The sequence below is a fragment of the Macrobrachium rosenbergii genome, chromosome 50 (assembly GCF_040412425.1).
Source record: "Macrobrachium rosenbergii isolate ZJJX-2024 chromosome 50, ASM4041242v1, whole genome shotgun sequence".
Taxonomy (NCBI): Eukaryota; Metazoa; Arthropoda; class Malacostraca; order Decapoda; family Palaemonidae; genus Macrobrachium; species Macrobrachium rosenbergii.
Window position 1 is genome coordinate 26,011,654 of NC_089790.1, and position 23,944 is coordinate 26,035,597.

At 36.2% G+C, this 23,944-nt stretch overlaps 1 protein-coding gene across 4 annotated transcripts in view; it reads left to right on the plus strand.

Annotated features, from left to right (window-relative positions):
• RhoGEF64C (Rho guanine nucleotide exchange factor at 64C) overlaps window positions 1-23,944 on the plus strand; it is a 261,141-nt gene that overhangs the window by 143,324 nt on the left and 93,873 nt on the right. Inside the window, exon 2 of one of the 4 annotated variants that reach the window (XM_067094313.1) lies at window positions 4,932-4,968. The exons of the other annotated variants lie outside the window; for them this stretch is intronic. The gene's annotated coding sequence lies outside the window, so the exon portion shown is untranslated. The remainder of the gene's footprint in view (window positions 1-4,931; window positions 4,969-23,944) is intronic. 4 annotated transcript variants of the gene reach the window in all.

A 23,944-nucleotide genomic window follows, 5' to 3' on the forward strand; every position in this document is an offset into this window, starting at 1 on the left:
TGTCTGTCTGTAGAGTTGCTGAGAGGTAACTTGATCACTACATATAACAGCCATAATGGCTAACCCCAAGATATTTTATGGACAAAAAAGATATTTTTTTATACTGAGTAATCTTCCCGAATTTGAGTTGTTTTGCTCTTAGCAAAAACTTTTCAGAAACCTTTAGATTAAGTTTGTAGGGTAATTTTATGCATACGTACGTTTTTACGTAATTAATTTAACATCTCTGTTTGCAGATATACGCACTCTGCCCTTACAGTTCGTATTCAAAGTCAACTCTTAACGTTTCAGATAAATCCAATTAGAGAACGAACTCAACGTTCTCTGTCGACCAGGAAGGACTCTCCATTAACAGGAAGCGTTTAAGCATCACCGAGCCTCTTTCATCTTCCCAAATTGCTTTTCCGGTAATTACGGGACTTTAGTCCCGGATATTCGACAGTAAATCTCTCTCTCTCTCTCTCTCTCTCTCTCTCTCTCTCTCTCTCTCTCTCTCTCTCTCTCTCTCTCTCTCTCTCTCTCAGATCAAATTCTACAGATTTGATAAGTAAACCGCCGTACCACAAAAGGAATTGATTGGACAATGGAATGTGTGATCTGCTAGTTTCTGACCTGCCAGTCTGGTGTTTGAGCTCCCAAACTAGGGTAGAAGTTCCTACTTTTGAAATGACTATAACTTTAGCAAACTTCAGAGAGATTGCTGAATTTTTTATTGCAAAAACAATCCTGGGATGTCCCGTCTCTTACGATATACCTTGGAGGATGGTGGCTGAATCCAACGCTAGTGTACGGAAATACTAATTTATAGAAATGGAAGGATAAAACTAATGTGCACACGTTCCCAAACATTTTTACTATGCTTGTCATTGGCGATGAATTTTTTAGAAAGGGACAGGAGTGAAGACGGAAGGCAATTGGGGAAAAAGCTAGATGCCATCTGCAGTTATCAAAAGGTATTCCGGTACATAAAAAGGATATGACGCCTGTATTTAGTTGTCGATGTTCGGCAGGATGCTTTCAGAGTTCAGACACGGTGTAAATGGGTCACTGGAGTCAAGCACTTGAGGAAATGGAAAAGATGAAGACGTACCATTAGACCCGGAAGTGTTCTGGCAGTTTGAAAACTACTGCCATTTGTTTCAATGTTCCAAAGTTGATCGGTTATTTCCTCATCCTTCTCATTATTCTTCTCCTTCGCCCATTAGGGGTAATAAAGTTTGCGTTCGCAGGGTCGATGATTATTTGTATGAACATGCAACCATATACTGTAATATACGGTACATGTATATACGTATATATATATATATATATATATATATATATATATATATATGTATATATATATATATATATATATATATATATATATATATATATATATATATATATATATATATATATATATATATATATATATATATATATATATATATATATATATATATATATATAGAGAGAGAGAGAGAGAGAGAGAGAGAGAGAGAGAGAGAGAGAGAGAGAGAGAGAGAGAGAGAGAGAGAGAACTGTTTATGTAACCAGAAGAAATGAAAGTATAGTTATGTGTTATCTTTTGGGTGTGAAAGGAACTGTTATTTTTTTTTTTTCTGCTATCCGGTCACCTGAAGGTCAGATATCCTCGGGTACATGTGACATTCGCAAGACAAAGACGTTTTTCTTTACTGACATTTAGGGGTTTGCTGCTAAATTACATATTATTTGTCAAAGAAAAGGGATAAGATATATTGAAAGGCGTTTGGGAATCGTATGTGTCGACCTACGATGCTAGATAGTTTGTACAATAAAGTGTAGGATTTTGAAAATAAAAAGTGTGTTCTTTAATTATTTTATTTGGTAAAACTTCTTGAATCAGGTGTTATGAAGATTTAGTGTATTGATTTGAATTACCACAAATTTCCGGTAAAATCGTTCGTGCAAGAGAGATGACGTTAATAAAAAATAGACAATGTGTGAGGAATTTATGATGATGAGTCAGACATTTCAGAAATAATGTAGGATTTTAAATCTTATTCCTAAATGATTAAAGAAAGATACAAATATCGTTATAGTGTGTTCATACCCCAAGATAGGACTCTGTTATGAACTTCTGCCATCATTGAACCTTATGAAGTAAAAAATTCAAATATATAACAAGAATATGTAGGCAAGTGGTTTGTAGTAAAGACTCTACGCTTCCTTTTCCTATATGCCTGTATTCTGTGTATATAGCACACACACACATATATAAATGTATGTATGTATGTAAGTATGTATGTGAATATACATTTCAAATTTAGATCTGACATCATGCCTTCACAGTTATTTTGATAACGAACTATTATGGCTTTCTGCATTGAGGTAGAATAAGCTCCTATAACCGTAAACGGCAGATAGCAAAGGACGTTCCCGGCAGAGGAGGAAGGAAAGACTACCAAAGGACGTGAGTTCTTTCTAAATTAACGAGGCAGTCGTGAGGATGGAATGGGTGGTGGTAAAAGTGTTAGTCCGTAGGCGTGGAAAGAGCTGGTGTTGAGGCTATAGACGTGGGTCGCTGAGGTGAGGAGGACCTAAGAAATGTGAGCAACAAGGAGAAAGATGCTGGTGCTGTTAGAAATATAATTACACACCAGATCAGGAAGAAGGCAGGGAGTAGATATAGGTTATGTAGTTCGCACTATCACTGATAATAACAACAGCGTGACAGAAAGTGAATAAGCGCGAAGAAGGCGCGCTTTGATTTAACTTACTAAACCATGAAGATGAACAGGTAAGAACCTCGGTGAAAATAAGAGACCAAGAAGCAAAAGGAATGAGAATGAAATGTAAATTGCTGGCAAAGTGTACGTGGTTGTGACGGGTGTGGGTAAGAAGAGAGGGAATATCCGCGTGGGGGATGTTGCCAACACCTTCTTAGTCTTGGGCACATAACGGTACCCTCCTCCACTCTCGGTCTCCCACACATGCAATTGAGCTTCCCAGCCACACAGACAGATAGAGAGAGATTGTCTCCCGATAACCCCTTTGGTAGTGAGTCCCGCATCGTGTAAATAACTAATATTTCATCCATTCTCGGTGCAAACAGATTGTTGTAAGAGTAGGTCTAATATTTTGTTTTCGTCCAGTGTAGAAGCTGACTGTGGCGTCTCCAAGCTCCGGGGTTGTGCTGCCTCACGGCGAATCCTTGAGCAACACCTGTGCTTTAGTTGATTCCCTAAAGTTCGCCATTTTTATCTGTGTAATTGACATTCTTTTCAATATATCCTTGATTAATGAAGCTTTTCTTACGAACACTTGCAGTAACTCTCATCAAAACATTTGTCGATGGGAGTTTGACTGTGTTGTAAAACAATGATTCCGGAGGTAAAAGGTCATGGGTACGAGCGGTAAAAAAAGAAAAAAAGAACAAAGTTTATTCAGGCGATCAGATCGTTCTGTTGAAGCATTATGACCTTTTTTGTGTTGTATGAATACAGAATTTTGTGTTCTCTTCGAATAAAAGAGGAAAGGTATTTTTGAAAGAAAAAATGAGAGGAAAGAACGATTTTTAAAGAACTGACTAGAACATAACCAGGCATTCTTCATATTTATTCCCGCCCATGTTAGACATTTTGAGAATTGAAATGCGTCCGTAAGTTTTCATTTCATTAAAGGTATTCCTCTGAATTTTTAAAAATGTGTTACTCATCATCGTATCCGATGGTGCCCTGCTGTTTAAAAACTCACCGATGATTTTTGACATAACAAAGCTTTGTATTGCTTTTACCATATTTTCCTTATAGCATCAAGATAGGAAGTGCTTTTCAAGCTGCAATTACTGCAAGAGACAGTTTATCTGGATTACATTGATTTTAATGTCAGCGATATTTTTCTTTAAACACTTGAAAATTTTCCCCAGCTCAGTATAAAACAGCCAAAAACTGTACTACATCTTGAAATAATAGGAACATAATTGCTCTAATAATGTAATAAAATATACCACTGACACTCAAGGCCCTTAACGGGAAAATGGAAGATGGACCGGTCACATTTTCCAATTGATACCTCTGAGAAATATAAATAGTGCCAGTTCCGTACTCATTGTAATCGAGGGATGGTGTTACTCCGAGGTGCCAGTAACTTGTCATGGGAAATTGTGACCAATCCTATTTATAAATATTAACAGAAGTATGTAGATACAGTTTCCCCATTTTAGAGAAGACCTCTCTCTCTCTCTCTCTCTCTCTCTCTCTCTCTCTCTCTCTCTCTCTCTCTCTCTCGTTCGTGAGAGGGTGTATTGTTAAAATGAACGAACAATCCATCTAAATCTCACAAGTGAAAGTGAAAGTTGAAAGTGATGGTAACTAAGGGTAAAATACGAATATGACGAGTATGTAATGTTCTCTTTGCACTTGCGACTCACGATTGGATTTTCAGTCCACATTGTGACTCATTGTCACTCACGTCAAACTCGTAAGGTCTTTTAAAAGTTTCTAAGCATTGATTTTTGGGATGAGCTTGCTAACAGTGGACGATGCAGGCTGAAAACACAACAATAAGAGGGAACATCATGTATTTATTCACTGTGGATGTTATTCTTTGTTAACCTGGTTGCCCGCAGCTGTTGTTTGACAAAATTCCTTTTAGCGCCTAATATTTCGGGGTAATTTGTACCACAGTATTAGAAAAGTTCTTGGGATCAGGGTATAATATTAATCCGAAACCTCTGCTGGACGGTCGAAATTCCCCTGTTTTAGACATTCATTAGTTCACTGTATGGCTAACACAACAAAGACATTTGTTGTATGTAAAAAATATTTACATAATTGTCTTCATTATTTAATTTCACCAATTTGTAAGTCTGTCTTTCCAACAAGTTCATGGGTTAGAAAGTAATAAAGTACTGTATGATATTGGATAAAGTGTCCTAATTTTATCCCTTTTTTTATTTGTTTCAGGTAAGAGCGTCAAGAAGAGTTTTTCATCAAGACTGACGTAAGTAATCGAAGTGAAGGGGGGAGTCAGTTCTTCACAATTTTCTGTTCGTTGATCAGTGCCAAATGTTGAGATCATTCTTCAGTTTTTCCTCATTCGCCGCTCGAGGTTTTTATTGTCTTATTACTAATGTTGATATTGCTGTTGCTTACTTTGCTTGTTGTTATTTCAAGTATTGATAAGTTCTTGAGATTTGTAAGTCAAAATTTTTGTGGATTAGTGCAACCATTATTTAACCTTTTTGGCGATGAATGCTTATTGTAATTCCGTCATATTCCGATCACATGCCAGTGCACGTTCTAGTAATGAAGAGTAAAGCAGTGTGAGAGATTAAAAAAGTAATGTATTTAAGAAGAAATATAGTGTACTCCAAACAGTGGCATGTATCTAAGGTAGAGGAATTCTCTCTCTCTCTCTCTCTCTCTCTCTCTCTCTCTCTCTCTCTCTCTCTCTCTCTCTCTCTCTCTCTCTCTTTGGCGGTCTACGAATAATTGCAGTGTCATAAAGTGAAGATAATTCAGATTAGAAAACAGGCAGCAAGTCAAAACTGAGAACTAGCAATGAAAGGAAGAAAATTGCAGATATATAATATAGAAAATATAATATGTAATATAATAAAAGAAGTGAAATGGACAAGTCTCCATTTACTCGAGAAAATAGAGCAGATGAGCTGAGAACGAGTTCCTTCAAATGAAAGGGGAGCGATGCAAAAACACCTGGCAACAACTCTAATATGACGGGAACTTTGCTATTGCAATTTGCACCTGGATGACAGTTTTTAGAGAAGGGCCCAAGGACAAAGAAGAGGACCGTTAGGAGAAGGAGGAGGAAGAGTAAGGGAGATTGTTGTAATTAGCAGAGGGCAAAAAAAAAATAAATAAAAAGTATCCCGTGAAGGTCATTCCGTCGAAAGATTAGAAATGTTATGGTATTTCGTGTATAGTCGGCTAATCTCTGAAAAGGAATTTTGTGGAAGTCAAAGACAGCCAGAATGACTGACGGAATTGTTGATTGGTTTCCACTGTGGCGGCCTTTGGAGGCAGGAATACTTTTGCTTACGTAATTTACGTGGACTGAGGGGAAATTTTAATAGGGTTTTCTCACGTCAAGACGTTCATACAATCTGTGACTTCTATGAATACTAGTAAAAAAAAAAAGTTTTTAGAGAAATGCATTGTTAATACTGAATGTTTTATACTGGATTTCACATTTGAATTTATTTTTAGCTGCCTAATAAACTAGATTAATTTTTACTTATGGACAGCTAATTTCAGGTAGTCATGTGGATTCAATATTGTGCCTTTTAGATACATATATACTGTGCTTATCAGTTTTATGTTTGGAAACCGGTTATTCAGCGGGCTTCAAAAACCACAGCAGCCAAGGCTTATTAATCGGGGGAGTAAATATGTATCTTAAGCTACTTTCATTAAATTGTAAATTTTATTTATCATTCATAAAGATATAGATACTGCCAGTCAAATTTAATGCTTCTGAAACAACGTAAAATTATGAAAATTGCTTTTATTCAATGCGGTATTAAGAAATGATAATTGGATTAGTTTTGGTCACACTTATTGCTTTTTCAGTCCGTGACTACTCCTTTCCTTATATTTAGGCCTACAGTTTTCATGAGCGGTAGAAAATGGAACGTGAAAACAAATATCGATGATTGGAAGCATCTGTATGAATAATAACATGCCCTATATGCCTTGAAAAATTGAAAGATTTTGGAGGCTAAGAGTTAAAAAAATACCAAAAAGGATGGAAGATTAGGCAATTAACTCGTCACCAGCCCTGTGGAAAGATTTACTCCTCCAGAGGTTGCTTGGTCGTGGTGGAGAGGTACGCTCTTTGTTGCGTGGTTAGAAAGTTAAACGGGTCGCTCAGTGAAGAAGCAGGCCAGTTGGACCGTGGGCTCCGCCAACATGGGTGAGGCTGCCAAATTGAAGGCAATGAGAGTTATAATCCGGACGCGTGGAAGAAATTGCTAGACAATTAATTGCATGTTTTGTTCCACCCCATGCGATGTGGGGACTACTACGTCGAGAGATTAAAGGGGGAGGAGAGAAAAAGACCGTTGGGTCTGTTTCCTTTTTATCATTGAAAATTATATTATACAACGTTTAACGAAACAGCTGCAAATAATTTGAGTTCTTATATAATGTACGAGTGTGTATGTATATATATATATATATATATATATATATATATATATATATATATATATATATATATATATATATATATGTATATATATAAATAAATATGTATATACATATATATATATATATATATATATATATATATATATATATATATATATATATATATACATATATACTTATTTTTATATTCTCTTCGTGAAGACATTTCCCATAACGGTGGGTGGCCTCCAAGAAAAGTCATAACAATGATGTCAGCCACTTCCATTCTGTAGTTGCTGAATCTAAGGTGAACCCCATGTACAGAAAACTACCGTAACATTATCCACTACCCTACAAGTAAATTACGTTACTGTTTTGCATTGTTTTGTGAAAATAAACATTCATGTTTGGGATGTTTGATAGAGGCTAAGCATTCTCAAGGCAGGGTATAATAATGTGGATGGATTGGCCTTGGTGCCACGTTTCACTCTTTCCACTCGAGCAGTTGTGGCAGGGTGAGGTGACCTCAGGTTACAGCAGAAGGGAACCTGAGATAAGTTTCAAGATGGGAACGATGCATATTTATCTTGGCTTGTGCAAAGGATGTGTTTCCTTCCGAAAGAATGCGAGGTTGTGGTGGGTATGACAATTATATTTCATTCCTAGGGTGACATGTTTGTTGTGATGGCTGTGTATTTGCAAAGGTCTCTCTTTCTCGCACACATACATTATATATATATATATATATATATATATATATATATATATATATATATATATATATATATATATATATTATATATATATATACTGTATATATACTATATATATATATATATATATATATATATATATATATATATATATATATATATATATATATATATATATATATATATATATATATATATATATATATCGTGTTTTTTGTGTGTTCAGTATGTCTATCATATTCACTCAGAATATATGAATATATACTGTATATACAGTGTGCATGTATGTATATTTATATATATACATTTACACTCACACACACACACACACACACACACACACATATATATATATATATATATATATATATATATATATATATATATATATATATATATATATATATATATATATATATATATATATATATATATATATATATATATATGCAGTGTGGTTTGTTACCCATCGTAATTTTTGTAACAATATCAGATGCAGCCTTCTTTTACATTTAACTTGGGTCATACACCCAGAAAGCGTGTACTCTGAAAGCAACGGTATATGCTGAACTATAAACATCAGCGTTTCCACGTCTAATATTAACGTATACAAATTTCGTGCAAGAAGAAACTCTGCAGCGTTGTAAAAGCCATTCGCCAGTTTTGCGTTGGAGACCCGACGATGACACCATTATTACCCAAGAACTCTAGTGTCATCACGACCTGGTATGTGCCTTCTGGGCTATTGAAGATGGAGTTGGAGAGAAAAAAAAGAAAACAGCCAAATTCAATGGTTGCGTCGGTTTGGCCTACTGGCGTACTTTCCGATTCCAGTCTTTTTAAGCTTTTGGCTACATGTTGATTAGGACTGTTCAGACCTCGCTTGACAGTTGCTATGATGTATACACTTTTTTTTATTCCTAGAATTATATATTTTTTTTCTTTAAGTTCGCTTCTCCTTAAGAGTTCCTTAAAACAAATATTATTTCGTCTATTTTATTTTCACAACCTTATCTTATATATTTACGTCACTTCGGAAATTCCTCTCTTATTAATTTTATATTAATTCTTAGTGGTTCAGATCAGTGGATAGAGTTGTTTAAATGAAAGATACCTTGGTAGAATATTCATGTGGTAAAGTCATACCAGTCTCTGATGTAAAGATATTTAATTTCATGAAGATCTCATAGCTGCCTCAATTAATGATGTAACACTCATGGGATGCATACCAAGAGAGTAAGGTAACACCTGCACCTGAAGAACCTTGGCAGTTGTAGGTTCATTCCCATAAGCTTGATATTTCTCGGAGGCGAGAATTTCGTTTCAGCTTGATCATAAGAAAAAATGCCCTCTCTACTTTCCCTGGCTTTTGGCAAATCACGGACATGTGTCAGAGATGAAATTTCAAACGAGCAGAGGTCCCAGCGGACCTTGGAAATGGATTCTTGGGGGCAAGGTGGGATCATCTCCTCCGCCTTTTTCTTTCTTCCTGCTTTTTCTCTGCCCAGCGAAATGCGGTCAAGGCAATAGATAAGGCTTTCCTCTTTGTGTGCAAGGAGGGTTGAGGAAGAGAAGGCAAATCGACCAGGAAAAAGGAAGAAATGGTATCGAGGGAAAGGTTAAACGGGAATTTTAATGGGGATCTAAAGGGTGTTATTAAGAAATAATTGACTGGCTATGTAATAGAGCTCGATTGTTTGTGTATGGATTTTTCAGGCGTATGGATGAATAAAGAATTGTTGCTTTAAGCAGTCTTCTCTTAGATAGTTTAGATGGTAATGCAATCTTGAAATATCTTTCAATTTTCTTGACATGATTTCGCGACTGAATTATTGTATTGATGAGAAGGAAGTTCAGGAAGTCATGCAGCCACAAATAATCGGATATAGACAAAGGCTCACAGAAGAGAGAGAGAGAGAGAGAGAGAGAGAGAGAGAGAGAGAGAGAGAGAGAGAAATGTAGGTCATCAGCCTCATTGGATCTTGAGCGACTGAGGGTGCTACGGGAGGCAGTCTTGACCCTAAACTCGTGTGGGTCAGCCAACATGGGCATCCCAAAGCAGTGTCTTATTTAGGATAAGAAAAATATTGCTTCTCTCTCTCTCTCTCTCTCTCTCTCTCTCTCTCTCTCTCTCTCTCTCAGTGTGCGCGTGTGTGTGTATTTTTTGAGAAAAATACTGCTAATTCGGATGTTGCCGATGTTATTTTTTTCTTCTTAAGGGGAAAACATTTTCACATAAATTTGACACAAGAACCTGACTACAAGCCTTATAATAGCCCTACCATCACACATGAAGACTGACGTCCCCAAGCCTGTCACTAATTTTCGTTCAGAGAGGACGTGAGTCCGCAAACGTCTATTAATATTATTATTATTATTATTATTATTATTATTATTATTATTATTATTATTATTATTGGCAATAATTTACAAAAACCTTGCACTATGAAATCACACTGCACTGTTAAAAAGTTTAATATTTCCTGGCCAAATTACGAACAGATCTTTATCCTGGACTATTTTTTATAACCAAGTTTCTGATGAAAAATAGAAATAATATATTAAATGAAAATATATCATAAATCCGGAATATGACCGTTCATTCATTGAAAGCTGGGGTAAAATAAAAGGAAGAAAATTCTCTCATACATTTGTCCAAGTGTTAGATCGATTTCTCATTCTAAATGAGAGAGAGAGAGAGAAAGCTCCCTTTATAATTCGATACTCTGGTCATGAAATCCATTCATATTCCGAGATTCAATCCGGCGCTTGGATATTGAATCTTTTAAAGCCGGTGATCGTAGTTCCGATTTGTAGATGACCTGCATGAATTTCAGTTGACAAAAAAAAGAGGCCATGAACTGTAAAGCGTTTTTTTCCCGTTTGTTTGAAATATTGACCTGAGAAAGTACACTTTGCCTTGACGGTCTTGTTGTGATGCAGACAGTTGTAAATACATGTTTTCCTCTCTCTCTCTCTCTCTCTCTCTCTCTCTCTCTCTCTCTCTCTCTCTCTCTCTCTCTCTCTCTCTCTAATAGTATATACAATCATTTACTGACCAACATACCTAATTAAGTATTATTCATACAGTCATAAACAATACAGTATTAAAGAACTGAATTTGGGGACGTGAAAAACGGGGTCAGCGTTCTCTTGCAGCGTGATAGAGAGTTGAGAAGTTTATTTCCTGACTGACTGATGTCGTTCAGGAGATGAAATTTTTCGGTTTGTAAATCCTCGGGATGAATTTTTTTCAGCTTCCACTTAACGGGAGTCGTGACAAGCTGTAGTATCGTAGTTTCAGAAAGAACCAGTTTGAGTAGCCAGACGTTTAAGTTTTGTACAATCTGTAGTATTCAAATAACAACAACAATAACAACAACAACAATATTGATAATAGTAATAATAATAATAATATCAGAAGATTTAGGGAGTAGCAGTGACAAAATTTGTTTCAGTTTTCGCAATTCTTTTCTAGCTTTTATACTCTATTAGCATTTGTTTTTAATGGGTAACATTTTCACGGTTTGTGGATGCTACATACATATATATATATATATATATATATATATATATATATATATATATATATATATATATATATATATATATATATATATATATATATATATATATATATATATTATATAAGTATTCATATCTATAACCAAAAATCCTTCTCTTTAAAAGCGGGTAGCTACAAAGGAAAGCATCTCTGCGGTAATGGCCGCAGTTATATATTAAATGTTGATCTGATGAATCATGTCATCCTCCTATGTACACATTATCCACCCACCACTTATTTAGGTCTTTCATCTTTCTCGCAAGACTTCTGAATTGTCCACGCTATTTACATTCCAGTTTTTTTCGTGCGAAACAATGAGCCTCAAAGTACAATTGTTGTAATTTATGTTCATAGCTTCTCTACAGTTTTCTCCCTTCTAGCTCTCGCTTTTCCAAGTATGTCAGGAACAGTGTCCGTCTCAAAAGCCTCCTTCGTATTCATGCACTGGCATACAAGAACCTGTTTAAGTTCCTTAGATAAAAACAGGATCAACAATCCCTTTAGACTTTCCATATTCTTCTGCCCGTCGACATTCGTTCCATTTTTCTCATATAATCTAATAATTTTCAAGCCTTTTATTCCCATTTATATATATAGTATATATATATATATATATATATATATATATATATATATATATATATATATATATATATAATTCATGTTTGGCATGATAAGGAACATTGCAATACGAATGTAAACGCAAGTTACTCTTGCATCAAAGTTTAATGTGTAATAACATGGAATATTGAAACATGAAGCGCAACAGATCACTGTATACAGGAATAATAGAACATAAAATCGTAAAGTGTACTGTAACCTCAGAGTAAGAGTGATTACTCATGGAAATAGAACTGAACGGACAAAAAAAGCTATAAAAATGTTAAAGAATAGCAAATGGAAATCGTACGAAGTTCACACGAAGACCTTACAACGCAGTATTTAACCCAGAATAAAGCCCAATTACTGTAAATTCCAGGCTGTTGAAGACTGAGAGATTGTCTTTTGGTCTTTCAAGTGGCCATGATCGTGGATTGCTGAGTTGAGATATTTGGCAAGAAAAGGGTCTGTTCTGACTGAGTGAACACTATGTTCCGCAGATTGAGTTCAGAAATGTGTTTCATATTTTCCGACAAGTGACGCGGTATAAATGTCACGCATGTAGAAGTACAAGGCACTTAAGCTAAAGGTTTCGTAGATGCTCTATTTGAAATTGAGAAAGTTGAAATATCTGCGTGCATAGTAACAAAGCTAGTGCTAGTCTTAAAAAGACACTGGTTATGCTCACTTATTACTCTTTGTTAGATTTGAGATAATTTTTTAGATGTGCGAACTCAAGAACAGTCAGATAATCACTTTTCCTCCGTTGAATTTTAAATTTGTTTTAAAATACAAATAAGGATGTTCAGGTGGCTTCGTGATACATGAATGTTGAAATAGCCTCTAGAGAGATTATAATACTAACTTGACTCCTTTTGAATTAGCACTGTTTAAAATAATGCTAATAAAATAGTTTGATATTGAGTTTGGTACTGTAGAGAGTTGCACTTACATTTCCGAGACTAAACAGCAAATTGTTTTCAAAGTTTGTTAACATAGGAAAATTGTAAATGAATGTTTTTAAATATGGCCCTTTGTTCTTAATTTCATGGAGAATCGCAGTGTGCTTGTTATCTTTTGAGTCTAAAGTAGATTTCAGCATTTTGAAGGTTGATTCTTGAGTACTGAAAAAAATTATAATGCCGGAAGAACTTTCAGTAATGGCAACACATACGATCTGTTAAGCAGTTGTTTAAAGAGAGGCCTTAATAGGAGGATAATACTCTGTTTATAAGTCCTGGAAAGCTTGTAACTTTTATTGAATAAATATCTCCGCCAGATATCATCCAGTTTCAATGAGGTCCTGTCAGTAATTGCATTAATGCACAGATATATATATATATATATATATATATATATATATATATATATATATATATATATATATATATATATATATATATATATATATATATATATATATATACTGTATATATATAAAATATACATACATACATACATACATACGTGGATGTAAAATATTCTTAAGAACCTAGGAATGTCAATCTAAGGTCAAGGGATTTTTTGCTTAGTAAATTTTTGCTATGAAACAAAAATTACTCTAGATTGAAGGTCAAAACTAATATATTTTTCTTGTGCGTTGGAATAATATGTAATATTTAAAATAAATATGACACAGTAATACCAAAAGAAATGGTATTTATTTTTTGCGTGAATAATGTTCTGTGATTGCGCCGGTGTTGTTATTTCCTTATCGTTTTCATTACTCCCTTCCTTGTCAGCACAACCGCCTCAACTCTATAGGTCAGTAGTAACAGGAACTTTACCACTGAAATGTCAAAATAAAAAAAAAGGGGGGTGGTGGGAGACCCTGGGTTGGGAAGGACCTCTTTTCACTGCCTGATTTCTAAATAGGTCACGGAGGCTGTTTGAAGTCAGGTTCCGTTTAGGAAGCCGCAGAGCGAGATGAAGAGGAATCCTTCAGAATTCCCATTATTACGACTCACAGGATGTGGCTTAGACTTTTTTTTTTTACCCCCAAATTCCAACCGTGTGCCATGGTGCCTATAGCAAATTCTTTTCGTCAGGCGTGTCACGATTTGTGAGACTTTTTCCTTATTCTAATTGAAATCTTTAGCATTACTGGTACACTTACTGAATTGTTCTGAGAGGAATGCAAGATGGTTGCGATTTATGAGCGTTCTTTATCTGTCTCGTTCGATTGTTTCCCCGTGCTCTCTTTAAAGAGAGTTGAATGTACAGTACAGGGTATCTCGGCATCTGAAAAGCTGCTATCAAATTGTAACATCACTTCATTTATAGCTTTTAAGCATCACCTGTATGGTTTGATAGCGTACGTTTTTCCCGGAAGATGAGAATCTTCTTTCTTTCTTTTTCACTCTTGTATTGAGGTGTTTATTTCAACATAGGTAATTATTTTCTTTTGACTGTTGTAAACATACTGTAAGAGATAAACATATTGTGTGCTACATCTCTCCTTTTCTCTTTCTCTGTCTCAGAGTAAATGTACACCTTGCAATAAATACGAGCGGTAGTCATACCGCAACCTCAGTTTGACCCCAGTGTGACCCCCATCACGATTACTGCATCTCCCTTCTCCAAGACGGGTCACGATGCCTTCGCTCAGATTCGTTTTAACATTTGATTGTGACTCCATGAGTTTTCTCATCCATTTCGATGACAAAGATGGAGAGTCATTTAACGCTCAGTGAGTGTGTCACGAGGATGGGCGCATTCCCGGATGTTTGTCAGTTCCGTTAATTGCACGCGACTTCTCTCATTGACCTTAGAAGTGATCTTATTCCTCTTGGGGGTCGGTTTTGTTCAGTTTTGCTCCCGGTCCTCATTAAGCCTCTTGAGCTAATTGTTTATGAGGAGTTTGACCGAGTCTGATCGTTAACAGTTAGGCTCGATTGAACTGTATTTGCGGTTGTTCGAATTTCTGCGTTTTACATATTATTATTAATGCGACCGTATTTTTGATGGTGTTGTTGTGTCAACAGTATGAATATTTGCTATATGAAGTTTAGACATCTTTTTCCCATAACAACCCTTCTTTTAGTGAAAGACGTTGGCTTCATATTATGCAAGAGAATCGACAGTCGCCTCATTCATCCCATTCTTATGGATTCAAGGTCCCACCTTCTTATTCATCCAATTCTTATTAATTCAAGGTCAGAGGTCTTTCGCCGAGACGTACTCCACCTTCAGGGTAGTTCTCTAAAGCCATACAAAAGGCTCATCAAGTGACATGCGCAAATATGTTTTCTTGTTCTTTTCTCTGTTGACAGTTTTATCCCGTTAAATAATTTGAGAGCATTTTTAAACTTAAGCCATCCTTGCTTTCTCGTATTCACCCCTATTCCTACTTCTTGATCAAGCCATCGATACTTATGTCATTTTGTCTTTTTACATATAAAGTGTATGATAAATAAAGATGTATGTATGGACGTATCAAGCGAATGGCATCTGTTTGTGGAGGAAACGTTCATGATATACTAAGTTCTGCATATCCATTCAGTCTCTTAAGTCATCTTGCGATGGTAGAGAACTTGGAATCGAAATCTGATTATCTGTGCCTGGAGATATCCATGCCGGAAAAGACAGGTATGTTTGTTCGTTTACTCAGTTTACATTGTTTTGTGGAGATTTATATCTTGTCCGTACAAGTGAAACTTTCCTAAAACAAGAGCATGATTTTTCACACAAACTTATTCATCCAATTCATGATTCGTCACATGCTTTCGCGTGCTACCACCTGCTCTTGCATGCTTCTCTTGGTAAGCATGTCATATTTTCTGCGATTGTAACGGTAACGTATTCTATCTGTAGCTGAGTTTATTAACAATCTGTATAAGAAATTTTTGATGTTTGGCGTTGAAGAAAAGTGAACTTAATCTCAAAAGGAATGGGTTGTATTATCATGAGGTACTTGGAGATACATTCTTGCTTGTAACATATTATGATTTCTTGCTGGATGAAAATTACTTTTGGACATTTATGTAGCATATATTTGCAGAGGTATTTCAGAAGCACATTTTTTTATTCAGTTATATTGAACATAAGTGTGCTCTGGCGTGTTTTGCATTGCTTTGGAATTGCTCCTCAGAAACAGTCTTCATTTCCAATAAAGATGATTCTGAATTGAGTATGTAAAAGAGATCGTTTAACTTTCTGGTATAAAAGCTTTCGAATAGTGGGGAATCTCAGCTCAACCGTGCAACTTGCAGACTCATCAGAAATGGAATTTTTTCCTGCCTACATTGTAATGGGAAATAGAATGCTTTGCTTTTTCATCGCCCAGTCTTCTTTGGAGACAATTCTCTCTCTCTCTCTCTCTCTCTCTCTCTCTCTCTCTCTCTCTCTCTCTCTCTCTCTCTCTCTCTCTCTCTCTCTCTGTCATAAGAAGAACTATGTAAAAGAGCAAATGTACAAATAGACTCAATTCGCTGAAAATTTTGTTAACACAATTTTACATACAAGTTCAGATAGCGTGTCTGAACTTGTATGTTTCTACTTTCAGTAGATGTCCAGAAGAAAATAAGGCACTGATACAAAAAATGTGATATTTCTTCTGTCAGAAAACGATGAAAAGCTTCTAGTACAATAGCCTAAACCTCAGCTGTCTTGCATGTACAGATATAAGACGGTTTTTGAGTTTCATGTTTCCTGTGAATACAGATTATTCACTTGAAATTTTCACGCATTACTTGCGTTCTTGATAGTTAAGCTATTTCTTTTTTATAGATCAAACCTACCATTCTCTTTCTGGTATTTGCATGTGTTCGTATATATATATATATATATATATATATATATATATATATATATATATATATATATATATATATATATATATATATATATATATATATATATATATATATATATATATATTTTGTGTGTGTGTGTGTGTGTGTGTGTGTGTGTGTGTGTGTGTGTGAGAGAGAGAGAGAGAGAGATAGAGAGAATTTTCGTCACTATTTCACGCGGGACTTTTTTTATATTACAAATGCTAAACCACAAATTTCTTGTGCCTTGGAAATAACTTGCACCCAAAGGGAATTATAATTGATAACTAATTCTGTGCCAGCCAAGATTCTGAGTCTAAATTACGATATATATCGAAGGTAACACTATTTATTTCTGGTATTTATTTTCCTAGTTGTTCTTCGCCATTCTGGTTTCAAGAAGAGGATGACATATTGTAAGTAAAATTTTAAGTAAATGACAGTATGCTTTAATATAATCTCCAACAGCGTATAGGGATGTAAGAGATGTAGCATTTCATTTTGTGATAGCGTTTATCTAGGAATGCCTCCATCTAACGTAAAGAATTTGTATAACTGCAATGTATGGTTATACATGCGTGTAAATACTTGGGTGTGATAGTAAAGTGGGTCTATTCCAGTTGTAGTAAATGTATCTGAATTCGACAGATATAAGTACTTATGAGTAGGAATAGACTTATACCGTATTTCGTGGCTAGGTAATTATCGTTACTTCGTTCTGATACCCCTGACCCGAGATCGAATCTCGGCTGGGCATCAGCATATCCTCATCTCTTTCTTCATTTGGATCTCGGCTTAGTAGTGACAGTCATTTCCAAAATGCGAAGAAATCCCGAAGTTAAGGGGGCCATTGTGGTTAATAAAAATTACTTGTTTATTAATTGTTTGATGGTTGTTGCACCTCGAACCCTAAACCAATCAGTGACCGGATTCATGCGTCTGCCTTCAGTTTAACCTTTTCATCTACTCCCATCTGGATGTTCTCGACCTCCATTTCCTGCAAAGTCTTTAAGAAGTGCCAAAGAAATCCATGCCACTGTAGGACACAGAGGTCACAAGGTTATGCCCTCAGGTAACGATTTTGTTGCTGTTGTCATTGCTGGTGTTGTTGGCATTTGTAACCTGTAATCCGCTTACAGTAACTGCATTTAATGACTTGTTTGCAAGTTCTTCCAATAACTGGTTCAAGTGAACTCTCATTAAAGCTCAGTCTTATTTCTACGACGAATCATGGTCCGACCGTGAGCACTTTTAGTGAGTGCCGTAGGCATTGAAAATACATTAAATTTTTTAGTTTTACTTAGTTGCTTATCATTGATGCGACAACGGAATTCCAACTTCTGCATCACGGACTAGCAGAACAACATAAGGGACTAGAGTTCTGTCTAGGTAAACGCCACATTTTATCTGTGATGGGTAGTAAACAAACTATTGAATATCTGCAGTCAGCATGTTTCAGGAGCATAACATTTGTAAATAACTAAATTATCAGTTATACGATCCCTTTCTTGCGTTGTAGCGCAGTGGTAGTTCTTGCACTCAGCTCAAAAAACTAAGTGACAAACGAGGAGGCAAAGTATACCTGTCATGCCTCAGTTGACCTAAGTAATGAATTGAGTACTTAGTTGTTAATCGACTGGTGTGGATCGCATCTGCAGTGGAGAGAGAAATATAAAAATTTAGAATTCAGTATTCTGTCCTGATCTCGACGGTAACCCTTTTCCAATTGGGGTGAAAAAATCTGTAAGTTATTCATAAGATTAGTTAATAGCATGGGTAACAGCACTGATCACAGAAAAATAAGAGCAAGTTTCCACAGCAGCTCTGATGAATGTATCGAAAGTTGAACGATGGTTTGCAGCCAGATGAAAAAGAAATAGCTGTGTCATTTTTTTATCACCGGCCTTTACCTTCAAGGTTTTATGGCGTTTCATCACTGAACTAAAAACAGTGTTTGGAAGTAGGAATCTGAAAAAGAAGACTAATTTTTCTGGAGATTTCGTTGAAGCGGATCTTTACAGTGACCTTCAAAAACATATTTAAACATTTTTTCGCCTGTCGTTTAGGGGGAAGTTTTGTACTAAGTTTTCATCATTGACTTTGCAGTTTCTATAGAAGGGTTGTATTGGTTCCGTGTGGTCAGTTTCTTTAAAAGCGCTCTAAAGGTCAGGCTACTTCTGATTTCATGTGAATTAAATAACTGTTAACAGTAAATCTCGTTTATTGAAAACCTGGCGCAAAGACGAGAAGAAAGGTTTCTTTCTGTAACTGGAATGAAAGGCCTGAAGTCGCTTGTTCTCGTATCGGAATATATTCTTGAATTATGACCGTTCTAAGAGACTTTAAGTGAAGACAGCAATGAAAACGCAAAGCCAGAACTGTTATGTCGTTTTGATACTTTCAACTGGTATAGAATTCTTTGGATAAAGACTTCATATATTTTATTCACCGTGAAATGAGAAGCTAAAACCTTGATGGCGTTGCTAACTAGAGCAGAAAATATTTTATTTTATGAAACACAATTTTTTTTAATGAAACCCAGTACAGTATCACAACGGGTAGGTGACATTAATCGGAATTTACTTTAAAGATATCCTTCATAACCCTGTTTTTTTTTTTTTTTTTTTTTAAGCTTTACGATTCTTGCCGTCATGGAAATTATGAAGGGAAATCTAAGGGGAATTGACCTCTCAAAGGATGGTACGAACTTGGGAACATCATTTTAGAGAAAGCATCTCAACTGGTTTAAGAAAGAGAGAGAGAGAGAGAGAGAGAGAGAGAGAGAGAGAGAGAGAGAGAGAGAGAGAGAGAGAGAGAGAGAGAGAGAGAGTGGTTAGTTGTAGCGATATGGCTCGGGTCTAACACTGACGAGGAGGAAGAACATGAATTTATTTGGACTGACTCGTTTAAATATCAAAGGTGTGGCAATGACCTTTTGCCTGGGCCCTTTTATACGTTCGTATCCTTCTCTTATTCCTTCCCTTCTCCTTGCCTGCTCTGAATCACCCGAACAGGTAACAGAATGGAGGGATTGGATGATATGCCCCCCCTCCCCCCACCACCTCTTCGACGTAACATATCACTGTATCTCAGGTGGATGGAATAGTAGGTTTGATTGTCTCTTGTTTATCCGAAAAGGATTCGTGTTATATTTCATTATAACTCACACACACACACACACATATATATGCGTGTGTTTGTGTGTTTGTGTTTGTGCTTGTGCTTGTGTATATGTATGAAACCTAGTTATTATTTTTGTAGCCTCGGTTTTTTTTTTATTGACAGGAGACATATTAAGTATATATTAGGTATAGATGTTAGTCACGTACTTTGCGGGTGCACTTTTTTTTAGTATGTTTTATCACAAGGGTCCGTCATCAAATACATGTTCTACCCAGAATTATATAGCTCTCTCTATCTATGTAGGTCTGTCTCTTTTTCCCCAATTATTCACATATTTTTCTACTTACTGTCATTAGCGTTTATTACCTGACGTGCTTTCCTCATAATATCTTTGACGAATATTTGACGGCATAATATTTTAACGTGACAATCTATCTTCGACCAAATCTCCACTCAAGTAGCTTGCAGTAATTTTATATCTCATAGTCATGGGCAAAGAATCCCTCCTTATGCTGACCTCGACTGACCTGCGGGCTCTGCATGTAGCCAGCTTTGAATGCCGCAGCGACTGAGTGTCAACGCAAACCTCGATCCGTCTTTTCGAGATGCTTGAGTGCAGCCTCCTGAGGCGAGATGAAATTCCTCCTCAAACTCCTCATTCCAGCGACTCATCGTCTCGGGTTGATCACGCTCACGCATACAGGCAAACGTCTACATCTTGGTTACGTGCGTGTGCACATACGCCCATCCACGCCCATTCACCCACTTCCTCAAGCACACTCATGATTTCCCGCAAGCAGGTCAATACACTTTAGCTGGAGATGAGAGAGAGAGAGAGAGAGAGAGAGAGAGAGAGAGAGAGAGAGAGAGAGATGTTGTTTTGGTGTTGATGCTATTAGTTTGCTGTTCACCTTCATTGGGGAAGAGAGAGTGTTAATTTCGCAGCAGGAATACTGAATGTGGGGGTGAATTAGTGTGTTCTTAAGCATTACTCACTCAAGTCTTTTCCATCTTTCTATTTGGCATGTGTACTCCGCTGCTGTTTTTAGTTGTGTTTTCTTGGTCTCTTATTAAAATTTATAATGTTTACTAATAATTATAATTTAAAAAAAAATTGGTAATGCACATTAGGAGCCTTTTCATGATGTTATCGTTACTGAACTGTTAGGTAGACAAGTGTGGACCGGTTATCGCTAATTACTATTTGAGTATTTATATAACTTTAAGCATTTCGGTATTGTATACTAAAATTGATTAGAACTTGAATCAGTTCGGTATTTTACACTAAAATTTAATAGAAACATCTTGGTTTAAAAATTCTGCGATGAAGAAATGAAATGATCTTTATTATCCTCTCAGGAAGGTATCGCTCTAATTATCAGTTCGATTTTAATAACTTTTTTTAAACTAAGCCTTGTTTTACGCATGGGCAAGTTATTTCCAGTCATCAACGTAGAGACCAACATTTTTTCTCTGCTTACCGAATCGTGAGGCATGTGATGAATTTTCACTCTTGTAATTGTCACGCCGCATCTCCCCTTGTCACTCCGTGTCTAAATTAGAGCAGGGGTACCCAAGCATTAGATCAGAGCGAGAGCAGTCTTCCGGTACCTAGCAGTAATCCAAATAAAGGAACCTGCCGGGTGCCTCGGAAGAGAATAGTACAGTGGTTTTCCAGGAAAAGATTAATATCTCTGAGTTAGCAGATGAAAGCAAGGAAGTCCAGAGAACAGAGTTTTTGAGCAAGAGTACCACAGTATAAGATAAATGGTAACCCAGCAAAGGATTAAAGCTTTGATACCTAAACCAATATCAAGCAAACGTTGGGAAGCTAGCAGGGGATTGATGCAAGAGTTGACCAGCAGGAGATAAGAGCAAATTTAATCCGTCAGCGGATTAGGGAGAGAGTAACCTGTTGAGAATAAATTTCGATATATGTTTAGAGGGAAACAAAATACAGTTAGTCCGTTAGGTTTATTAAGCTCCCGTTAGGTTTATTAAGCTCCTTTAACAACTCTTTTGTGGTGGGGAAAGCTTGAAAGATTTTACTTATTTGAACTTAAACATATTTTCTGACTCTAATTTACAAGTGCATTTACTCCTCATCAGGTGAAACGCCTTTTCTTTGTGCTTCCCGGATTTCACTTTTCAAAAACAGAATCCGCCTCTGTTCATTAAATGCAAGAGAAAACGTGACGAGTATTGAACATAAGTTTCTGACTCTTGTTCTCCTCGAGTTTCAGCATTGAGAAAGGTGGGTGAAAATGCCCTCTTTAGGCACCCCAAGGTTATGTCTCGAATGTGTATGACTTCATCACCTGTACACCTCCCTCCACTTCAGGAGTCCTAGGAAGACTTTACTTGACCCCTATGTCTGCCGGTCATGGTGACCTCCAGTGAATAATGCATGACGCACGAAACGCTCCGCTCTCCAAAGGCCCCGCATTTCTGGTGTTCGTTTCTCGTACGAAGTAGCTGCAGCCTTCCGGTATTGCGACAAATTGGCGGTTTTGATCATAACCGAAGTAGATGGAGTAGGTTCTCCACACGTATTCTGGAAGACATAGAAAAAAAAAAAAAAAACTGGCGATAACGGATTTTTTTTTCGGGGAGCGGCCAGAGTGCTGCAATGTAGGTTTTCATGAGTTTTCTGTGAATATAGGTCATTGTTTATTAATATATAAAAAATAAATTTGCTAGAATTTTTTATAATGTCACGTCATGCGAAACTTGTGCGCACGAGCGCGTGTGTATAAGAGAGAGAGAGAGAGAGAGAGAGAGAGAGAGAGAGAGAGAGAGAGAGAGAGAGAGAGAGAGAGTTAATTTTTATGCAAAACTCTTTTATTCTGCCATTAACTAATGAAGAATGCGCACTCATCGTGTCAAGTACGAGTGTGCGCTTGTATTAGCGTAAGAACTTTAGAACTTACGTAAACAGACTTATTTCATCAGTTTCTTTATAATTTCCCATGACTTTGCTAATTACTTCAGTGAACGAAAACTTTGATACTAATTTTATAATACAAGGTTGAGTACTCACTCCCAATTACGACCAACTCCGCCAGTACCACATGGACCTTTGGAACAGCTGACGGTTCGCTGTTATAGGAGTGGAAGACTTACTATGACCGTCTAATTTTATACATTTATTTATTTATCTATTTATTGCTATTTTTTCGTTGAATGATAGAATAATTCGGTCATTTGAGCTCAGGAGTGGCCGAAGGTCTCACCGGCTTGAACCAAATGAGGGCGTTGTAAAACTTAAAGTTGGAAGGGTTTCTTCAGAAACAACTTAATTAGTGGACTTGAAACTGCAACAACAATTAAAGTAATTAGAAAGTTGATACAAATTTTCTTGACATATATTCTCATATGGAGTGATAGCGTGAAAACTGATCTGATCTAAATGAAATTTCTTCGCGCTTTTCCGAGTGAACTAGGAAGCATTTTGCCAAGAAGTTTTAATCGGAATACTTTTAAGATATGGGCAGATGAAAAAATTATTGGGCAGATGAATTAATCCTTTTTTGTGTTCGCTTTTGTTTTCATTATGTGTTTTAAGGGTCAAATAAACAAGGAACGTTGCCTTCAGGGAGATCATAGAGCCTCGGAGAGATAATGTAACGTTCGTAGAGGAAGCACTTAGAGATCACAGCAGCAGCAGCAGCAGCTGAGGAACCAACCACCGCCATCTGTCGCGTTACTTGATTTCTTCCTTTTTGTCATGGTGGATGTGCGAGTAGAAGGGAGGATTATAAAAATAGCTGTTCATTTTTTTTTCTTTTTTGCCTCCCTTTTACGCAACATCGTTAAGAAACATACCAAAAGCATTCTTGAACTTTTAATAACTCTCAGGATTTATTACTATGAATGAAATTGAGGATAAATTCAAAGATGTGCTAGAATTTTGTTGACTGCTGCATCTTGGAAAGCTACTGTGTATAAATATATATATATATATATATATATATATATATATATATATATATATATATATATATATATATATATATATATATATATATGTGGAGGCTTTTGTAGTAAACTCTGAAT